The sequence below is a fragment of the Mobula hypostoma genome, chromosome 4 (genome assembly GCF_963921235.1).
Source record: "Mobula hypostoma chromosome 4, sMobHyp1.1, whole genome shotgun sequence".
Lineage (NCBI taxonomy): Eukaryota > Metazoa > Chordata > Chondrichthyes > Myliobatiformes > Myliobatidae > Mobula > Mobula hypostoma.
The window spans coordinates 86553941-86575976 of NC_086100.1; the positions used below are offsets into that span (position 1 = coordinate 86553941).

Sequence of the window (22036 nt, forward strand, 5' to 3'; positions counted from 1 at the left end):
AGCTAGGTAGGGCTTTTCTTTTTGGTGCAAAAGAAGATGAGAGGTGACGTGATAGAACTGTACAGGGTGATAAGAGTGGCTAGCCAGTGATTTTTTTGCCGATTGAAAATGACCAATAGAAAGAGGCATAATTTTAAGGTAATTGGAGGAAAGTATAGGGCAAATGTCAGAGGTGAGTTGTTCTTTTTTTTAAAACGCAGAGTGTGGTGTGTGCACTAAACATGCTTCCAGAGGTAGTGTTAAAGACAACTACATTAGAGACATTTAAGAGACTCTTAGTTAGGCACATGGACAATAGGATAATCAAGGGCTATGTGGGACGGAAGGGTTAGAATGATCTTAAAGTAATTTAAAAGATCAGCACAGTATCGTGGCTGAAGATCCTGTACTGTGCTAGAACGTTCTATATTCTATGAGACGACCCCTGATATGCTCTGCAGTTCCCACAAAATGATCAGAACATTCTCCTGGAACAGTTGATTTAAAAAATAGAAAACCAATTACATTCATAATGTTTTACTGGGTATTATTAGCTTCCTCCTATCCATTTGGTATCTCAGCACTCCTCATTATTAAGCCCTTACTGCAGAGCTCCTTGGCTGTTCCAGTTGGATGTGCTACTTCCAAGAGTTACAAGATATCTATGCCTAGGCAGGAATAGAAGGCAGGGTCATGCCCTTAAGACTGTAAGAGCAGAATTAGGCCATTTATCCCGTCCACTCTGCTCCGCCATTCGATCAGGCCGATCCTTTTTTTCCTTCCTCAGCCTTCTCTCCGTAACATTTGATCAGTTCTGCATTAAGTACACCCAAAAACCTGGCCTCCACAGCTGCCTGTGGTAACAAATTCCATAAGTTCACCACCCTCTGGCTAAAGAAATTTCTCCACCTCTTTATTTTAAATGAATGCACCTCTATCCTGCAGCTGTGCACTCGTCCTAGACTCCCCCACCATGGGAAGTCATGTCCTTCCTTTCTATCTCCATGAGTGTACAGGATCTGTGCACCATCATTCAGTGTTTCATACAGCGGTGGTTTTTCAACAATGATGAAGATCTGTGAGCTTCTGCATATGAGTGACTGGACCACTCTACCCATTTTTATCAATGCTGTATTTCAAAGTCTAGTGTCCACAAAATTATGGAGACACTGATGTTTCAACTCAATGCAAAGAAAAACTCTGACTACATTTTTAAACAGAGGCTCTCGGGTAGGGTGGGAGTGGATTGATGGGAAGCTGGGTGGAAATTTTAGAACCATCGGGAATGCTACGTAGTCTCACAGGTATGTGCAAACTCGATACAAGCAATACTGGAGATGACGATTGAACCAGCATTGTTGGAACTGAAAGGCAGCAGCTCAAGTGCTGCATTCAATTCCACTTGCTCTTTGAGAGATGTGCAGAAAATATTGCCTGCAATATTACAAATTGTAGGAAATGTAAATTCATTGAATCTAAATTGCCCAATAGAAACCAATTCAGTTCATGTTAGTTGACATTACTGATACAAAATCAGATCTTAACATTTGTTGCACCTCTTATTTTTCTGATCCTCAGGATTCTTCTGGGGTTCAAGAATGGTGAGCAGTCTTAATTTTTAATGATCGTTTATTTTAAAGTTTAAACAAACATACAAATACAAAGCAAATTAAGTGAAGAGCTAAAGGATCTTGAATCCATCACCTTTTTTAATCCAGCTTACAGAAAATTATTTAGATATAAATAAACCAATTAATGAATAACCAACAAACTATTCTCGGGCTTCCAGCTGGGTACAGATATTGATTATAACTGATGTTTTGATGACAAACCCTGTCATCTTCATCAGGCATGACTAGTCCAGTGGTACTTATACCCCCGTAGTCTGTCCCTCCTGATTGGTTAGTCCTCATCCAATCAGGTTTCTACTCCCCCACCTTGTTTACAATTAAATTCCTGTTCTTACTTACAGCGCGTCCTTTGTCTTTGTTAAAATTCTTTTCTTCTAATTTTGTTTCAATGGCTTCCTTTACCAGACAGTCTCAAAAGCCACTGGCACGGCACAGTAGTTTTGTGCCAAAGTCAATCCTATGGCCATTGCGAATGCAGTGCTCTGCTACCACCAATTTCTCCAGGTAGTCAAATGGATACTTCTACTGTGCTACTTGATGTGGGTTTCCTCTATGCGTACCACCTGGCTGATATACACTGCTCCGCATTCTCAGGGATTCTTGTAAACACAGCCAACCTGAATCACAAGTCCTCTTTGGCTTGCATAAGCTGTGATTTGAGCTTCCTCAGGGGTTTGTGGATGGTATTAATCCAGTATTTCTTCAGGATACTGGCGATCCTTCCAGAAACTGGAAGCACAGGAGCTGTATCCATTTGTAGCAAAGGGCCCCTATTGTATTTGCCTCCGTCTCCACCCCAGGCAACATATTCTAAACTCTGTGTAAAAATTACTAATCTCACCTTAAATACATAGTCTCTGGTATTAGATAATTCAACCCTGGGAAAAAGACACTTGCTCTCTATCTAGGCCTCTTGTAGCCTCTGTTCGATCTCGCCTCAATCTCAGCCAACCCAGAAAAATAGAAGTTTGTCCAACCTCTCCTTATAGCAAATTCCCTCTAATGCAGGCGGCATCCTGGCAAACCTCTTCTGTACCCTCTCCAAAGCCTCAACATCCTTCCTGCGATGTGGTGAACTGAAATGAATGCAATGCTGAGAATGTTCTTCTGGTGGAAAATATTGAACTAGATGCAGGGAGATAAATAGTGTAATTTCACAATATGGGATTACCATGGAAGCCTGAGAGAGCAGAAGCTAGAATTCTCTGCTCCTGAGAGATGCAGTTGGGCTATTAAAGGCTGAGCCAGACTTGCATTTAGGAAAGTTCAGGATTTTGGCAGTCAGGTAACAATAAGATCATCTGAGAATCTTATTAAATGCTGGTACAGATTTGGGGGAAATCACAGGGCTTTGTGATTTTGTTATATTTTAACTGCAGCTTTCAAAATTAAACCAACATCAGTGCCCTAGGTAAGGGTGAGTCTGTACGAAATGACAAAAGTTGCAAAAGAAACCCAACAACATGCTGCTGGGACTCATAGGAAGCAAATGGTCATATTGGTGTTTAACTGGCTTAAAAAGTTTTTTCTTTAACAGATCACTTGGAGAGTGGAGGTTTATCAGATAAACTCTTTCCCCGGTGCCCACTTTATCTCATGACTATTTAATTAGATGCAATATCTCAGACAAGAAATTCTCCAAACCATTTCTTTAATGAATTAAGTTTCTGTTTGTAGTTGGACAATGCGTCTGAAAAAAGTATTCTATTAATGACCCACTTCCAGTAACCAGTTTTCTTTTCTCGCCAGAATTCATAAAGTTCCAAACATGTACTCCATATGTAGCTGAGAAAGTATGCTCTATATTCTCCTTTTCCCAGGCAACATAGAATCTCTCCCAGCTTGAATATGGTATTGGGTAGAAACGATTCCTGGTCAATAAAGAGATGCCATTGCATGTATTGCCAGCGAAAGCAGCTAGGTCAACAGTGTTGCACCATTTGTTCAGCACCCGAGTTATCAGTCGTGGACCTTGCTGACCCCAAATACCTCCATCGTAACTGGCCACAAAATCTTCCAAGCAATTCCATATAAAACCATGGTGCTTCTGATGGAAACCCAGTGCCGCATTATTGTAATATCCTGTGCTCTCTAAGCATGTGAAGTTAGCAAACAGCAAAGGCGTTAATGATATTATGTCTGTATCCAGGTAGATGCCCCCGTATTTCCAGAGCAGTGCTAATCTGCAGCCATCAGCAAGCACATGGGCCCAATACTTCTCCTCTTCTGGATTGGCCTGTAGGATAAGGGACAGGGTAATATTAATTTTCACATTTAAATAGTGGCTTCCTTATTCTGTAGCCTGATGCAAAAGCTCCAGGTTTCATCTAATCTCATGCTGGACTAATGGATGATCCAAATTCACAGAACTACCAGGGCTAAGCATTCAGTATGAGCTCACAGGTGAGTGACACAGTGGAAAGAATATGGGCTTCTGACCACATTGATTAGAGTCTGAATACTTAACGTGGGGAAACAGAAACAATAGAGAGCCTAGGTTTCTTACCTCATCTCATTTTGAGGATTGGATACAACACTTCAATCAGACTTACTGCCCTTTGTTGTAGTGACAAGCAGTAGCCTTCTCACTTTAGCATCCAAGTTTCTGGAAGATCACAGCAGGGGTATAACAAAACCCATCAGCAAAACCAAATCAGCAATAATACCCAGCAAGTGGTCAGCAGTGAAAGATGACAAGAGCAGCCAGTGAGGACCAGAGTCAGTGAAAAGCAACTCTGAGGGCTCCAGCCAAGAGAGTGAAGATGGTGCTATCACCACCCACAAGTTGCGACAGGAGGATGGCCTTCATGAAGGGCAGAGAATCATGCATTCCACGAACTCAGTGAAGACGCCTATGACTGGTCCCAAATGTAATGCATAGAGAGACACAAGGGAGACGGCAGATGCTAGAAATCTGGATCAACATGTACAGAATGTAGGAGGAACTGATATTGCCTGACATGCTGCAAATTCCTCCAGCATTTTGTGTGTGTTGCAAAGGAATTGGAATTTGTTTATTATTGTCACATGTACCAAGATGCAGCGAAAAGCTCGTCTTACATACTGTTCACACAGATGAAATCATTATACAGTGAAATGAGGTAGAACAAAGCAAAGCAATAACAGAAGGCAGATAAAGTGTAATGACTACAGAGAAAGTGCAATGCAGATAAGATAGTCATAGACGTAGTTGTAGTCATATTTTATTGATCCCGGGGGAAATTGGTTTTTGTTACAGTTGCACCATAAATAATAAATAGTAATAAACCATAAATATTTAAATAGTAATATGTAAATTATGACAGTAAATTATGAAATAAGTCCAGGACCAGCCTATTGGCTCAGGGTGTCTGACCCTCCAAGGGAGGAGTTGTAAAGTTTGATAACCACAGGCAGGAATGACTTCCTATGACGCTCTGTGTTGCATCTCGGAGGAATGAGTCTCTGGCTGAATGTACTCCTGTGCCCACCCAGTACATTATGTAGTGGATGGGAGACGTTGACCAAGATGGCATGCAACTTAGACAGCATGCCAAGCATAAAAAGGTGCAAGATCATAACAACATATTCTATGAGGTTTTAACGCACTAGGGAACCAATCAATATTCCAACAGCAGCAAGGTAGAAGCTGCCCTTGAGCCTGGTACAGGCTTTCTGGATTTTGTATTTTCTACCAGATGGAAGAGTGGAGAAGAGAGAATGTCTGGGGTGGGTGGGGACTTTGATAATGCTGGCTGAGTCACTGAGGCAGTGAACTGTGTAGACAGTACATGGAAAACAGCTTGGTTTCTGTGGTGGGCTGAACTGTGTCAATAAATCTGCAGTTTCTTGCTATCATGTGCAGAGCAGTAGCATATCAATATATTATCTATCCAGAAAGGATGCTTTCTATGATGCATAGATAATGGCAACTTTTTTTGTGTGTACACACACACACACACGTGTGTGAGCGCGCCCCCCCCCCCCAGGTCAGACATCATCTACGGAAATGAACAAACAGTTAACATTTCAGGCCGAAACACTTATTTAGGACTGAAAAGGAAGAAGGAAGATGCAGGAATAAAATGGTGGAGGCGGGGAGGATAGCTAGAAAGTGATAGGTGATGCCAGGTGGGTTGAAAAGTTAAGGGCTTGAAGAGAAGGAATCTGATAGGAGGGGAAACTGCACAATAGGAGAAAGGGAAGGAGGATAGGCAGGTGAGAAGGGATGAAAGTTCAGTGTGGGACACAGAAGAGAAGGGGAGGGAAATATTTTTTACTGGAAGGAGAAATTGATATTGATGCCATCAGACTGGAGGCTACTTAGATGGAATACAAGGTATTATTCTTCCACCCTGAGGGTGGCTTCATCTTGGCACAAGAGGAGGCCATGGACCGACATGTTGGGATGGGAATGGGGATCGGAATTACAAATCTTTTGCCACCGGGAAGTTTCGTTTTTGGGAGATGGAGCGGAGGTGCTCAACAATGCGGTTCCCCAATTTACGACAGGTCTTACCAATGGAGAGGTCGTCACTTTGGAAGCACTAGTCACAATAGATGATCAGTTAAAGATGCAAAGTTGTGTGATGCCTAGTTGTGTATTTGATATTTCAGTAGTATTTAAGTAACATTGTTTGATATTGTTTGACGAGCCTTCAGCCCCCGTGTAGGTGGAGCATGGCCACAACACACTAGGTAGCTCTTAACAGTCCTAGGCAGATGTCCTCTTTGTGTCAAAGGCATTCATAGTCAGATCCACAACCTCTTCATGTCAAAGACTGCAGAGTGAAGTTCCAGCCATCAGGAAGCGGTCAGCATGAAATGTCCTACCAATTCCGCGGGACAGGCACTCTGGAGACTGCCGGGTGACGGTCAAGGATCTTTTTGCTCCCATACATGGAAAGGCTGAGCTGTGTGGGGAGGCATCCCAAACAATGAAAGGATGTATCAACACAGGGTCTACTTGAGTAGTTTGGTGCTACGTTTTCATGTTTTTGTAAGGTTCACACTACTGAATGAACAACCATAATTGTAAAAGTTTGGCATTTATTTTTCTCTTGTGTATAGTTTAAATTATGATTGAAGTCTAGTTTTGTAATAATAAAACAATCTATAGTAGTAGTTACCTTGAATGTTAGGCAGACAGAACAATTTCTGCAGGTATTAGGTTTTTAATTTTACAGCAGAAAACAGAAAACCATGGACAACTCTTCACCACACTTCAGCTTGTTTAGCCCAATCACACCAGGTTACTGAGCAAACCCTACAATTGTCATCAGTTTATTTTTGTTAATATTTTGCAGGTGCTCTACTTTTCAAATAACTTACTTATTGGAATTAATAAATCATAATTTTGGTTACCTTTTGATACCAGCTTTCCAATGGGGTGTCTTCAAATAGCTCAATGGGATTCAAGGGTAGAATGACAACATTCTTCATCGAAGAGAGTAAATGGATGCCTCTATACTCAGTCTCCGGATACTGGCTCAAGTTGCCACTGAACCCCTTCATGAAGTAATAGATTGGTTTGTCTGGGTTTAGACGAGCAGCAGACTCCACTGAACACATCGCCAACGGCATTGGCTTTAAATTGTCAGTTGATTCCAAAAACATAATGCCAGCTTTGAACGTTTTGTTGGGAATCACGGCATCAGGTTCCTTTGTTACCTGAGGTAGTTTCAAGTTGTTGCTGTTAGCAGACTGATAGTATTTGTAGTACATGTACAGAGTACTACAAATCACCAACGCGAGGACGACCAGACAGCCCTTATGCAAGGAAAGCATGATCCGAGTCTGAAATATCTCCTTCAAGGCTCCTGAGAAACAAATTGCAGGATAAGTATTCAAACTGAATCACATTACTTACAGAAACACTTACCTGTTGCATGGAAGACCATTTGGTGCTGGCTTTTTGCAAGAGTAATATGACCTCTCACCATCATCACAGACCCCTGCAAGTTCGTTCTTCTCAGATATTTATCCATCCCTTTCTGCATGCACAATAGAATTGACCTCCATGTTGTAGCCAGTAGTCAACTTCAGACACTAAACACCTACTCTGGGAAAGCATTCTTCGTTCTAAACATAGTTAATAATTGTACTGAAGTTAATAAGAGTTTCTGCATTTCCATTGCAAGAACATGGAAAACTTTTTGCTGATCTCTACAAAACTCATTATTTCCGCAGGGAATAATGAGAAAGAGAAACCAGGAGCCCCTACACCTACTGTCCGTCATACAATTGAAACTAACAGTATTTGAGTTGACATTAAAGTGATATAGGTAAAAACAGAGTCAGCCAACACAGATCATGTTATTGATAGTTCAGATCCAATACATTTGGTGAAGCTTCTGGGAGAACAAACAGCTACAGTCACAGGCTTATATAAGGTTAAGGATTATATTGTTCCTCAAATGGCACTTCATTTCTTAATGAATTCTGTGACATCTTCCACAGCTCTCTGTGGCAGAGAATGCCAAAGACTTACCACCTTCTGAGTGAACGGACAAATATTGATTTGGCTGGGGGCATGGCTCAGGGATGGCTGGTGGAAAATGGGAAAATCATATTGCAGGAACTTCGCTTGCAAAGAACAGGCTGAGACTGCAATAAATTCAGACAACATCACTTTCTGTTGAAAGTACAAACATTGTTTAAATTTTAAATGGCAGCACCATAAAATTATAAAAGAAAAATTGATTTCTGAAGTTGAATGTGCGAACCTGAGGCATGGAGATTCCTTTGCAGCTAAGTCTACAATGATCATCTTCAGTCTGAAAAAATTAACTGCATCTTTCAAATGGTGAAAATGAAGAACAATAGTGAGCATAAGATTTTGAAACTCTGTGCCCTAATCTTTGATTACTTAAAAGTACCAGCAGGAACAAGACATGATCAAAAAAGCTCATGAAATGTTAATCTTCATTTCTCATGATTTAATATACCATGGTGAGATGATTCTCCAAAGCCATTGGGCCCAGGAGGTGCTAAGGAACACTTTTAACAGATTGTTTGCAAGGTTTAAGAACTAAAGATGAGATCATTGAAAATCAACACTAACTGAGTATCAAAGAGACCTGGGTGACCTTATACGTGTCACTGAAGGCCAACATGTACGTGAAACAAAAGGCAGGGAAAGCAAATGGAATGCAAGCTTTTATCACAAGAGGATATGAATACAGCGGTAAATCTTGCTGCAGTTGTACTTGGACTTGGTGATACTGTAACTGGATTTTTGTGTACAGTGTTGAACACAGAGTCATGGGAGAGGTACTGCACAGAAACAGGTTCTCTAGCCTACTGAGTCTATGCCAACCATGATTCCTGCTAAATGATTTGTTCCATTCTCTGCCAATCAATCCTGACAGGATACCAGCAATCACACGCAAGATGCGTTGTGGCGGTATCTGTATTTACACAAGTAAGAACTGGTGTATAGATGCTTTAGCTGTGGCAACCCATTGCTTGCCGAGGACTGAGTTCATTTTACTGAAGTGCAGACTGTTTTATATACCAAGAAAGTTCACTATAATTGTGTTGTAGCCATACATATCCCTCTCTGCTTTGCTGGTGAGGCCTTACATGAGTTCTGCTGCACTATCAGTGACTTTCAAACAAAGCACCTTCATTGTGTTACGTACCCCGTAACTGGGTTGCCAAACCAGCAGAAGTGGATCACTCAGTTGGAGTCTGGAGTACTAGAACTAAGAAAGTTTTATTAAAGAAACAAGCAACACAGTAATCGAAAGGATAATAAATGCAACAGTTCAGCGATGATAAACACACATGTGCACAGAATTAAGATAACAGCATCAATCAAGCTCTATCGTTGTCTAGGGGTAAATGACCAAATTTCAAAGTGACTCAAAGTTCAGTCCAGTTTAGTAGTTCAGTTCGCAGTAATCGTTGCCATGGCGATGGACAACGTGGGGGGAGAGAGAGAGAGAACAGGAACAACTGATCATTCAGAACGGCTTCACTCACAGACCGGCGAAATGGCTCACAAGCAGCTTTTGGGCAGGTCCTTGGTGATGTCACCTGAGGTCACCGACTGTGACCCCTCCTCCAGATGCGGTCGATCCTCTGCAGTGAACCCGGCACCGAAGCGAGGGTGGACACACACCGGGTTCCCGCTGATCGTACCTTTCCACCCTGGCTGTTGTCTGATACTTCCCACCGACTCGTGAGAGGCGTACCGCTTTCAGGGTCTCGTTACCTCGGGTGGCGTGTGTGTCCTGCCTTAGCGAACCGGTCCCTTTTTATCCCCCTGCTGGGGTATCGCCTGTCCATCACTTCAAACAGTTCAAGGTTCAAAGGGGGGAGCCGCTCCAGACAGCTCTCTCTCTCCCCTGTCCCTTCATTACACATCTCCAGACGCTGCTCCATTGTTCCTTATCTCTCCTAACCTGAGGGCAGGTGGCAGACCACTTGCTGATGTCACTGATGCTAACCCAGGCCAGCAAACATCTTAATTTTATGTGTATTCTCGTCACAATTGTCAGTGGTGACCTTAACCATGTGAACCTAAAAACAGTCCTGCCTGAATTCCACCAGCATGATTGCTTTGCTACCAGAGGTGAAAACACACTAGACCAAGTTTATACCAAAATACAGGTGTATATAAAGCAGTTCCCCAACACCACATTGGGCTCTCGATGTGTTATGCTAATTCCAGCATACAAATCACTGATTAAATGGGCCAAATCAGCTCTAAAAGGTGGTGAAAATCCTGGCCTGAGGGGCCAATCTTACCATTGCAGAACTGCTTTGTGAACACAAACTGGAGAATGTTCAGGGAGGGTGCTACCTATGGCAAACACGTTAACATTGAGGAATACGTGGATTCTGAGATAGCTACATGGAGAAGTGTACGGAGGTCTCTACCCACATGAAACACATCCATGTGAGGGGAAATCAGGAGCTATGACTTGTTGTAGAGGTCCATGCATAGCTGAGGGATTGTGATGCTGCCTTTTAATCGGGGGACGTGATCACTCTCAGGGAAGCAAGAACTGTGCTTTCTATTGTGTCTTTAATACTTCAATAATATTCGAGTAATCGTGTATATATGTTTGATTAAGCATTCTTGTTAGTTTGGATAATTAAGCATATATTAAAATTTATTAATTGTATATGTCATCACACTACCGAGATATCTGAGTGCCTCACTTAAAGTAAACTCGAAGTTACATCCATATTTTCAAACTGCCATGAGTTTCTTCGATTTTGTTTAATGTTTTTAAGTTATAAAACATAATATTAGTGATGAGACATTTTTAAAATGAACCTGACATGGCTAATAACCTGTTAAAGCGAGTGAGATGTTCAAAATAAAATAAAACATAGCGTGAGCAACATTGAAACAGTTTAGCATGGTCCATCACATGGAGAGAGAGTCTTCAGGAAGGAAGAGACAATAGAGTTTATTTTTAAAGAAAACTCAGAAAACTGAAGAATTCAGGATTGATAAAGAGTGAATATCAGGTGATAATAATCATTAAAAAAATCAAAAATGGCTGGATACATCAACGATTTTGATTACAGAATGGATACTAAACTATTGGAACAGTATTTTGAAGCAAATGAAATAGACAGTGAGTAGCGAGTGGCAATTTGCTGAGTGCATTAGGTTTAGAGGCATACAGTATGGCTTGAAGTTTAACTGTTCCAAACAAACTATCAGGAATGATCTTTGGTACTATTGTAAATGTGATGTAGGAACATTTGGAACTGAAGCCATTGCTGCTTGCAGAATGCTTTAAGTTTCATAAGTGAATTCAAAAGGAAGGGGAGTCCACGTCAGTGTAGGTGACTGAATTGAAGTGATTGGCTGAGCATTGTCACTCTGCAAGTCAGTGTGCTCAGTCCTCTGCTGTTCACACTGTCACACATGAATGCATCACCATATTCAGCTCAAACCAGATCATCAAGTTTGCGGTTGACACAACGATGATTGGCATCATCAACAATGCTGATAGGCCGGAGTATAGAGAGGAAGTGGAGCAGCTGGTGGTCTGGTAGGAGAGCAGCAACACGAGTCTAAATGTGGAGAAGACCAAGGAAATGATTGTGGACTTTAGGAAGCTGCAGATGAACCATCTCTCTCTGCACATACATGGCTCCACCATAGAGAGAGTTAAGTGTACCAGGTTCCTAGGAGTTCACATCGTGCATGACTTTATCTGTTCCCTCAAAATCATCTCCCTGAATTATGTGGCCTCCACTTTGAGAGGAGACCGAGGCAAGCGAGCGAGGCTCCTTCAATTTTAACTGAATTTTACAGAAGCACCATTGACATAGTCCTAGCAAGCTGCATCTCCTTCTGGTACGGGAGCAGCAGAACATTAGACCAGCAGTCCCTACAAAGGACTGTGAGGTCAGCCGAGAGGATCAACAGGATATAGGGGTCTTCCTACCAACCATTGGGGATATTTGTCAGGAGTGCTGCGCATGCAGGGCCTTTGGTATTATCAGGGATCCCATCCATCCAGCATCCTCTCTGACATTCTACCATCAGGCAGCAGACTCCAATGCATATAGACAAAAATGGTCAGGATGGGAAATAGTTTCTTCTGTCAGGCCATTAGGCTTTTGAACTCCCTGCTGCATCGCATTCAAAGAGTCACCAGATAATTTGTACCGTACCATACAATATTTATGTACTTTATCTATAAACAATGTATGCATAATTCATTTGTAGTGTTGGCCAGAAAGAACTACAGTTTACCAATCAGTGAATTCAAGTGTATCAAGGGCAGTGGAAGCAGACAGACCAATTGTCTTTGTTCTTGCCATGAGGAAAGAGATGGAGGCTGCCATTTTATGAAGAGACTGTGTTCTCCACTTTGTGAGATGAAGTCGCTTGATCAGTGTTTTAAAGTCAACACAATGATGCTCCAGATAACCTGCTGGACTAGAGGTCATTTCCAAATAAGAAGCTTTAGTGAGGTGTTCTTTGGTTGGATATATTCTGCAGGTTTGTGACTGTTGGTGTTTGGACCTGCCACAAGAGATGATTTGGTTGCTGATTGAGAACAAAAAGTCATAAATTACCAGTTGTCACTTGCTGGAAAGAGGGCAATAAATGGATACTGGCTTGGAGCAGAGCCAATAAAAATGTGCTATAGATCAATCAGGTGACTCACAGCCAATGGCACTGAAATACAATATTTGAATTGGCAAGAAATGAATACAAAAGCAGCCACTTCAAGTGTGCTGGCAGATATTCACCATCATAGATGTGAGATGCCCCACAGACCGCGGGACTATGAGGAACATGTGGTGAGCAGCAAAAACTCCTTTTTAAAAACTGGTATTACCTTTTCTATTCTTTGATTGTTCATGGAAATTCAGGAAAACATAGAAGGTGTGCACATGGGTATTTGATTGTATAAGTCCTATGTTCTTCCATTGAGACAAGAAAGACACTTGTCGGTAATTACAGATTCTTTCTGTGCCTCCCTGATCCATTTTACAAGGGGTGAATCTTGTAACAGTAGATTAAATTTGTATTGTATGTTATATGTGTGTTATGGGCACTACTGTGCTTTACACCCCTTTGGGAGAAACCTCTCATTTGACAGTATACTTGTATAGAGTTAAATGACAATAAACTTGACTTGACTGAGCCATTCTCATAGCCAAATCATTATTTGTCCAAATTCCATGAGCTATTCACTCAGAGGGTAGCAGTTTTTGGCATAGAGAGTTCATTTATTTAAACAAATCTTTCACTATTCCAAGCAACACAGACAAAATGCTGGAGGAACTCAGCAAGTCAGGCAGCATCTATGGAAAAGAGTACAGATGATGTTTTGGGCCGAGACCCTTCATCAGGACTGGAGGAAAAAAAGATGAGGAGTCAGAGCAAGAAGGTGGGGGGAGAATAAAGAAACACAAAGTGATAGATGAAACTGGGAGGGAGGAGGGGTGAAATAAGAGCTGGTAACTTGATTGGTGAAAGAGATACAGGGCTGGAGCACAGGGAATCAAATAGAAGAGGACAGAAGGCCATGGAAGAAAGGAGGAGGAGAACCAGAGGGAGGCAATGGGCAGATAAGGAGATACGGTAAGAGACAGAAATGGAAATAGAAAATGGTGGGGGGGGGGGCGACATTACCACAGTTCGAGAAGTCGATCTTCATGCCATCAGCTTGGAGGCTATCGAGACGTAATGCAAGGTATTCCCATTCCTCCAACCTGAATGTGGCCCCTTCGCGATAGGCAGAGGAGGCCATGAACTGACATGTCGGAGTTCGAATGGGAAGTGGAACTAAAATGGGTGGCCACTGGGAGATTCCGCATTTTTTGGTGGGCAGAATGTAGGTGCTCGGTGAGGCAGTCTCCCGATCTACTTCGGGTCTCACCGATATACAAGAGACCACACTGGGAACTCAGTATATGACCCCAACAGACTCACATGTGAGGTGTCACCTCACCTGGAAGGACTGTTTAGGGCCCTGAATGGTGGTGAGGGAGGAGGTGTAGGGGCAGGTGTAGCATGTGTTCTGCTTGCGAGGTTAAGTGCCAGGAAGGAGATCAGCGTAGAGGGACGAATGGACATGGGAGTCACATAGGGAGCGATCCGTGCGGAAAGCAGAAAATGGAGGTGGTGGGGAAGGAAGATGTGCCTGGTGGTGGTTGCTCCTCTAACTTCATGGCACGAACATAGATTTCTCCCACTTTCTATTCCGTCTTGGTAGCCTCCAGCCTGGTGGCATGAACATCAAATTTTCCCATTTGACACTCGCCAGTGATCTCACTACAGGCACTTATTCTTGCAAGCAGAACACATGCTACACCTGCTCCTACACCACCTCCCTCACTAACATTCGGGGCCCCAAACAGTCCTTCCAGGTAAGGTGACCCTTCACCCGTGAGTCTGTACGGGTTATCTAATGTATCCAGTGCTCCCGGTGTGGCCTCCTGTATATTGGCGAGACCCGATGTAGATTGGGAGACCACCTCACCGAGCACCTACGCATCACCAAAAAAAGTGGTATCTCCCAGTAGTCACCCATTTTAACTCCACTTCCCACTCCAACATGTCAATCCATGGCCACCTCTACTGTCATGATGAGGTCACACTCAGGTTGGAGAAGCAGCACCTTATATTCTGTTTGGGTAGCCTCCAGCCTGATGGCATGAACATTCGTTTCTTGAACTTCCAGTAAGGCCCATCCCCTTCCTTTTTCCATGTCCCTCTCTCACCTGATCTCCTTACCTGCCCATCACCTCCCTCTGGTGCTCCTCCCCCTTTACCTTCTGTCCTCTCCTATCAGATTTCCCTTTTACAGCTCTATCTCTTTCCCAGCTCTTTACTTCACCCCTCCCCATTTTATCAATCACCTTGTATTTCTTCCTCCCACCTTCTAACTGTGACTCCTCATCTTTTTTTCCCCTCCAGTCCTGATGAATGGTCTCAGCCCAAAACGTTGACTGTACTCTTTCCCATAGATGCTCCCTAGCCTGCTGAGTTCCTCCAGCATTTCATTATTCCAGTTTATTTTCCCCACATTCCCATCATCTAACATTCCGATTCCATCATTCACCTGCACTGAGTGGCTATTTAACCAACCAACCCATGCATCCTTGGAACTTAGGTAGAAATTGGAGCTCCCTAAAGGATCGATCGATATCTGACAGCGCAAGAAAATGGCACTGAGGCAGATGTTTAGTCATGACTTGGATGTATAGTTGAACTGTTTCAAATGATTGAATGGTCAGTCTCTTCTTTCTTATGATCCAACATTATAAATTGCTTAAAAATCCTGTTGAATTGGAGTACAATTTAGCATTAGATGATAAATTGGAACAAGTTGCATTTATTCATTTTTATTCACAAAGCAGAACAATCACTAATGGCTACAAAACTATTTCTGCTCTTCTGCATTAGAAAGAAGGAAGTGATGCCAGGAAATGCGACATGTTTGTGTAACCCGATTAAAAATTTAGCTTGAATGCAGTGACTACAGTGTATTATGCATTACCACAGCAACATCTCAGAAGCAGACTAGCACTTTATATGATAGAATCACAAAATAATTATGATAGAGGAAGATGCCATTAGTTAATTGCATCTGAGAGATCGACAATCAGTGTTGCTTTACATTCCAGAAGACTCTGCGGTTCTGCAACACACAACTCAACAAGTACACAACTACTTCCGTTTTTAAATGGATGGTAGAGAGTGTGGGGTGGAGGGAGGGGAAGGTGTGAGGCAGGCAAAGTTCTACCCCTCTCATTTTCAGGGTGGGGTAAAAATTTCCTCATTCCCTTCAAATACTGAACATACACTAAATGCTTACCCATTTACACAATCTAGACCCCACAATTTCAAACATCTGCTATACCTCACCCAGTTGTTCTCCATAGTGAACCACTGCAGCCCACCAAATCTCTTCATTGCTACAATTTTGAGTTTGGATAACATCCTCAGAAATCTTCCCCCCCCACCCCACCCAGTAAGTCATGTTTGTGTAACGCTGTGTAACGCAGTACCGAAGCTGTGGTAATAGTGGTGATGTATAATAGTTCCCACATTTGGTGGTCTCTACCTTGTCTAGTAAAGGAAAGCCTCCTACATGCCATCTTACATTTTATTCATCTGTCCTATAGTGTATAAAGATTTGTAGATATACATTCCAATTCTATTTGTTCAATTCTTTCAGAGTGCTATCATTATTCACAAAATGCTGGAGGAACTCTGCAGGTCAGGCAGCATCTGTGGAAATAAATAAACCCTTCATCTGCAGACTTTCTTGTGTTTTGATTTAGTATCATTATTGTTGCACCTCCTCCAACACATTCCCTCATACTTATCTGGTTTATTCCAATTGCCACTTATTTGCTCAAATGATCTCCCCATCAATACTTCAGATATCAGGCCTTCTTGCTTCATGTCAACCATACAGCCAATGCTTTGCATCTCTTGCAAACCTCAGTACTGTGCCCCCAGTATTAATTTCTGCATCACTAAGTACTGTGATAAAAAGCATGAGATTAAACATGACCCCTTTAGTACCCTGTTGGTAACAGCCTTCTAGTCAGTAAAACAGAGCAACCATTACCCCCTTATGCCCTCCATTGATCTAATTTGCTACTCTCCCTCAGATCCGGGGGAGTTTTTGATTAGCCTGCCCTTGCTAAGATCAATGAAAGTGACTATAAGGAAAGAGTTAATTTGATTCCACCTTGGTATATGCTAAAATGGGTAATAGGAAATGGAAGTTTGTAAAAGAAAATGATGTTAGTCTGGGATGAGGGAGCGCCTTGAGAAAGTACAGGGGAGCAAGTCTACAGTCATTTTCTGAGAACTTAGTGAGAGTACCAGTTTACAGACTTGAGGGAAGATAATGGTGAAAAACACATTTGTCTGGAAAATACTGGGTAAATTTTATGTAGATTTTTGAAGGGATCTTGAACAATAAAAGTAGGTAAATTTTTTGTGCAAGTTTGAATCATCTCTTAGACTGGGTCACAGAGCGAGAAAAGCAGTCAGGCATCTGCGTTTCCCTCCCAACAGTATTGTGGAGTGGATTACTGGTTGACAAGTATAATCTTGTCTCTTTCATTAACCATTTTCTTTCTGTATTTTATCTTTCTTTATATAATCTTAGAGTAATTTCTTATCACCTTTAGTTAAGTGGATACTTCTTGCTGTTGAATCAGAAAAGAATAAGGCATGAATTTTAAAATTTTTCAATAAAGTGACCTAATTGACATTGTTCAACACATTCATATAGTTCAGTCAATACTTTCATGTATCATCGATGCTGATTAGTCCTGATCAATCTGTAAATGAAGTTTTCACAAAGGCTCTAACAGTTTGTCCTCACTGGGGTTAAACTACAGTAACTATCCTGTAATTATTCACTTAATTATTTACTCCATTTTAAAAATTAAAATGAGCAATCCTCTAATGCTTCTGGCACCATGGCTGAAACTAGGCAGGACCGGACGGAGTTCCTGGAATTGTTTCACTTCCATTAAAAGCTTGAGATACATTATACATCTTACTGGCAATTTAAGTAGTTTCAAAGTCACTAAATGCCTTGATGTTTTCCATCTTACCATGTTTGTCCACTCCAATCGTTCACCCTTATTCACCTTAATAACACATTCAGCATTCTCCCCCTTCCGCCCATATGCTCTACCACCATAAAGTTACCTCCGTGCCTTCTAATAGGCCCCACTATTTCCTCAGTTACTTTCCCGCTATTTGTAAAGTTGTTTTGCATTTCACTCACCAACTTGCCCCTCTTTGCTTTCTCAATTGTCCTTTTAATTTCAACCCGTGTCTGACATTAACTCCGTTTCTGACATAGGCTTCCTTTTCCCTTTCCATTTCCATGAAGCCTCTCTCCACGTTGTTCCTGATCTGGCATACCCCGCCATTCTCTTTGGGACTGTGTCGCAGCTGAACCTTTGAGCCCCCTGGAATGTCACCTATTGCCCTTACAATGACCTTCAAACTGTTGTTTCCAGTCCTCAAAGGTCAGGATATTTTCTGTAATTTAAGCTGCATTTTCCGTTCTCCCACCGCCCCTCGGGAGAAAAAAAAAACTGCCTTCTTACTTTGTCAAGTAACACAGTGACGAGACCGCGAATATAATTCCACTGTAATTCTACCTGCACAGCTTGGCTGTAATTTTCTAAACTGAGTCCACAGTTCGTGGACAGACTTTGTAACAAAAAGCAACGTTGCATTATGTTCTGGCCTATTTTCCACTGTTTTGTTTCTGTTTCTTCCGTTGCCCACACCCTTTTTTGCGTTTTCCAGCTCTGCCCTTCTCGCATTGAAGCTAAACTCAGTTTTCCAACAGTATTAGAAATTAGTATTGGCTAGAGAATATCTGGTGAACTACCTACCGGCTTCCTCCAACTGCGCTGTTTCAAACTGACCAGCGCCTTCGCCACAGTTTCCTGTCCACAGAACGGTCTTCGCTACAGAAGCAGCTCAGTGACAACAGCCATTTCTCAAGCTTCAAAACGCACTTCTTCCAGCTGGGGATACCTCCTGTGTTTGCCCAGGACACGGAAACATCCCAGAATTTCCACTGTCACAGTATATTCGGTGGCTGGAGGAGGTTGTTCATTACATTAACGCATCTTAAGGAAATGAATCTTTTAAAATGCTCTCAACAACCCACCAATCAACAACTTCCCTTGTATTGACATCATCCACACCCCCGTTTTGTTTGGCTCTCAACTCTTAAATTTTCTGTTCCTCCCCCACTTTTCCTTTATTACTCTCGCTATCGCTCTCTCTTATCTTTCTTCCTCTCACTCTAGCGAGTTAACTGTAAACAACACTGGCAAGCATTAATCGTGTGAGAGAAACAAGGCGAAAATTAATTAAATGAGATCAGCCTTAACTCTTTCAAACCTTCTGTTTCTACCGATGTATCGAATTGTGGAGCCAATGCTACGCAGAACCTGACGCATTTTGGGCATTGACAAATACTTCCCGATGCAATACTAGGAAAGCTTGCAAAAACCTGATTAATAGATATCTACCGATAAGTGCCAGTCAAAGCAGGCTGTCTATCTAGATAACTTAGTATGTAGCAGATTTATACTGGGTAAGGGTACCCATGAAGGGATTTTCAATTTGCGAATGATTGTGGAACGAGGCATAGAAAAAAAAAGACATTTACATGTGCTTCCTGGATTACGAAAAAGCTTTTGACCAAGTCAATCATGAACTGCTGGATAATTGCCTGAACTCATTGGGGCTGGATGGGAAAGATGTTCGACTGATTGTGAGCCAGTACTGGCATCAGAGGGCAGTAATAAGAACTAGTGGTGGGAATTCACCGGAAGTTGAGATCCAAAAAGGGGTTCGCCAGGGCTACATTATCTCCCCTTTATTATTTAACATTTACTCAGAGGTAATCTTCAGGGTCTTGAACAATGAAGCTGGTGTCCAAATTGGTGGAGTGATGGTGAACAACTTGAGGTATGCAGATGATTCAGTGTTGTTAGCCAAGACTGAGGATGAGTTACTCAGAATAGTAGATAAGATAAATGCTGAAGATGAACGATTTGGAATGAAAACAAATGCTGCAAAGACGAAGATGATGGTAGTATCACGGAAGAAAGAAGTCCCCAAAATCTGTATCAAAATTAACAGCGTAGGCATAGAGCAAATCAAGAAGTTTGTGTACTTGGGACAGAAGGTCACAGAGGATAGGAAATGTGATACAGAAATTAGACGAAGAATTGAGATTGCAAGATCAATGTTCTGGAGCCTGAGTGACGTGCTGTGTGGCAAGAAGTTGGACTTTGGGCTGCATTGTAGAATTTGGAAATGCTACGTCTGGAGCAGTCTGTTGTATGGAGTCGAATCGTGGACCTTATGCAAGGAAGCGCAACGACGACTGGAGGTATTTGAAATGTGGTGTTTAAGGAGAATGCAGAAAATTAGATGGGTGATGAAGGTCAGTAAAATGGAAGTGTTGAAGAGAGCAAGGAGAGAAAAGGAGTTGCTGAAGAATGTGCAGAAAAGGAAGCTGGAATATGCCGGGCACTTGTTAAGAGGTGGTGGACTGCAGAAATGGTTATTGGAAGGGAAGACAGAAGGAAAGAGGGAAAGAGGAAGGCAGCGAACCACTTGGTACGATAATATGAGGCAATGGACTGGGTTGAGTTATGCTGAGGCCAGAAAAACAGCGCAAGATCGAAGAAGATGGAGGTGCACAGCCGCCAACCCCGGATTCGGGACGGCACCCACTGACTGACTGATAACCTGAGCATGATTTACAAGAATGCCACCAGCAAACATTTACAAGAATGCCACTAGAAAGTAGTGGAATAACAAGTTTGATAGGAATTTCAGAGGCTGGAGATTCATAGATATTGTTGCAAATCATGCTTAATGGAAAAATAATTTGAAATATGATAGGAAAATTATAGCAGGTTAGAAATTAAGGATTTAAAAATCACCACCTCCACCTGCCAAAACCTGGCTGTGATCAAGGCAGCTAACAGTCTGTCTATGAATAGAGTATGTGAGAAATTTAAGACAGAGAATGGCCATGTCTGTAGACAAGGAGCAATAATTTAATATGCCACAGGTGAAGCCCAGCGACTATTTGCCAGCCATAAACTAAACAAAGTAAACAACTAAGTACTTCATTAATAACACTTTTTCTGGTAAACAATCACTGCAAACAATAGCCTGTAACTTCTCTTCTAGAAGCTGAGCTTTTGAACTGCCTGGCATTTTTGCAGTGGGAACTGAGGGCACTAGAGTGGGAAATGAGCCAATGTTTGGCCATTCCTGGAGCAGACTTGGAGACGATTCAATACAGCAGAGCTGAGGTGAGGCAGAGCAGAAGTGGAGCCCGGGCCCCAGAGCACAGAACGGCCTAAGATTTGATTGATTTCTGCACTGAGCCAAATTGGAAAGGTCAGGTTCAGGCCGAATCTTGGCGATGGGGCCCAGGGCCCAAGGCCCAGACCCAAGGGCATAGAGAAGGGGCAGGGCACAAGTCTGTGAGTGAGGAATGACCCATGGTTTGAATGATTAGAACGTCAGGCCAGATTGAAAACGTCGGAGTGCCAGGGCCGTAGGGAGGGACAGGCTGGTTTAGCTCGTTATTCCGTGAGGTTCACTCGTCTTTGCACTGAACTGAGGCTATGGCCTGCAACTAACGGGCTCATGACACATAAAATTCCGGGGGAATTCAGCAGGTCAGGCAGCATCGATGGAAATGAATGAACAGTCAACGCTTTGGGCCAAGACCCTTCATCAGGACTGAAAGGGTCTCAACCTGAAACATTGACTGTTTATTCATTTACCCGATCTGCTGAGTTTTTTCAGAATTTTGTGTGTTTTGCCTTGGATTTCCAGCATCTGCAGATTTTCTCATGTTTGTAACAGGCTCATGCATTGTCTCCAGTGATGCTTGGCAACATCTGTTTTTTTTTCTCTTTGCATATTAGGTGTACACTGGTTTTTTGTTTAATGGGTTCCATTGAACTTTCTTTGTTTTGTGGCTGCTTGTAAGAAATTCAATCTTTGTTAATAACTGTACTTTGAATGTCCATACTGTTGTGTTCTTTACACGTACTGTGGGTTACTAAGAACAAACCATAATCTGGAAGAATTAAAACTAGAACGTTTATTTACAACAGCAAACAGCAAGCATGTCTTTAACATACAGTTTCTAGATCACGCTGTCATTTCTGCACATGCTCAGAACTCTGTCCAATCACGTTCTTACACATCACACATGATATCACCACACATACATACTTTGATAACTGTACTGTGATCTTTGAACGTCCAACATCATGCGTGTTTGTAGTAGGAACACAAATGAAATTGTGATTACAGTATTACCTTTAGGGGATGGCCATTGGCACTCAGTTTGGAAGGTGGTTGAAATTGGTGTTGAGCACAGTAGCTGGGTTAAGAAAACATCTTCAGTTAAACGTGT

The 22036-nt window shown here is 42.2% G+C and overlaps 1 pseudogene; it reads right to left on the reverse strand.

Moving 5' to 3' along the window:
* Positions 1-1606: 1606 nt before the first annotated feature.
* LOC134345448 (alpha-1,4-N-acetylglucosaminyltransferase-like) lies at positions 1607-18953 on the reverse strand (annotated as a pseudogene).
* Positions 18954-22036: the final 3083 nt, after the last annotated feature.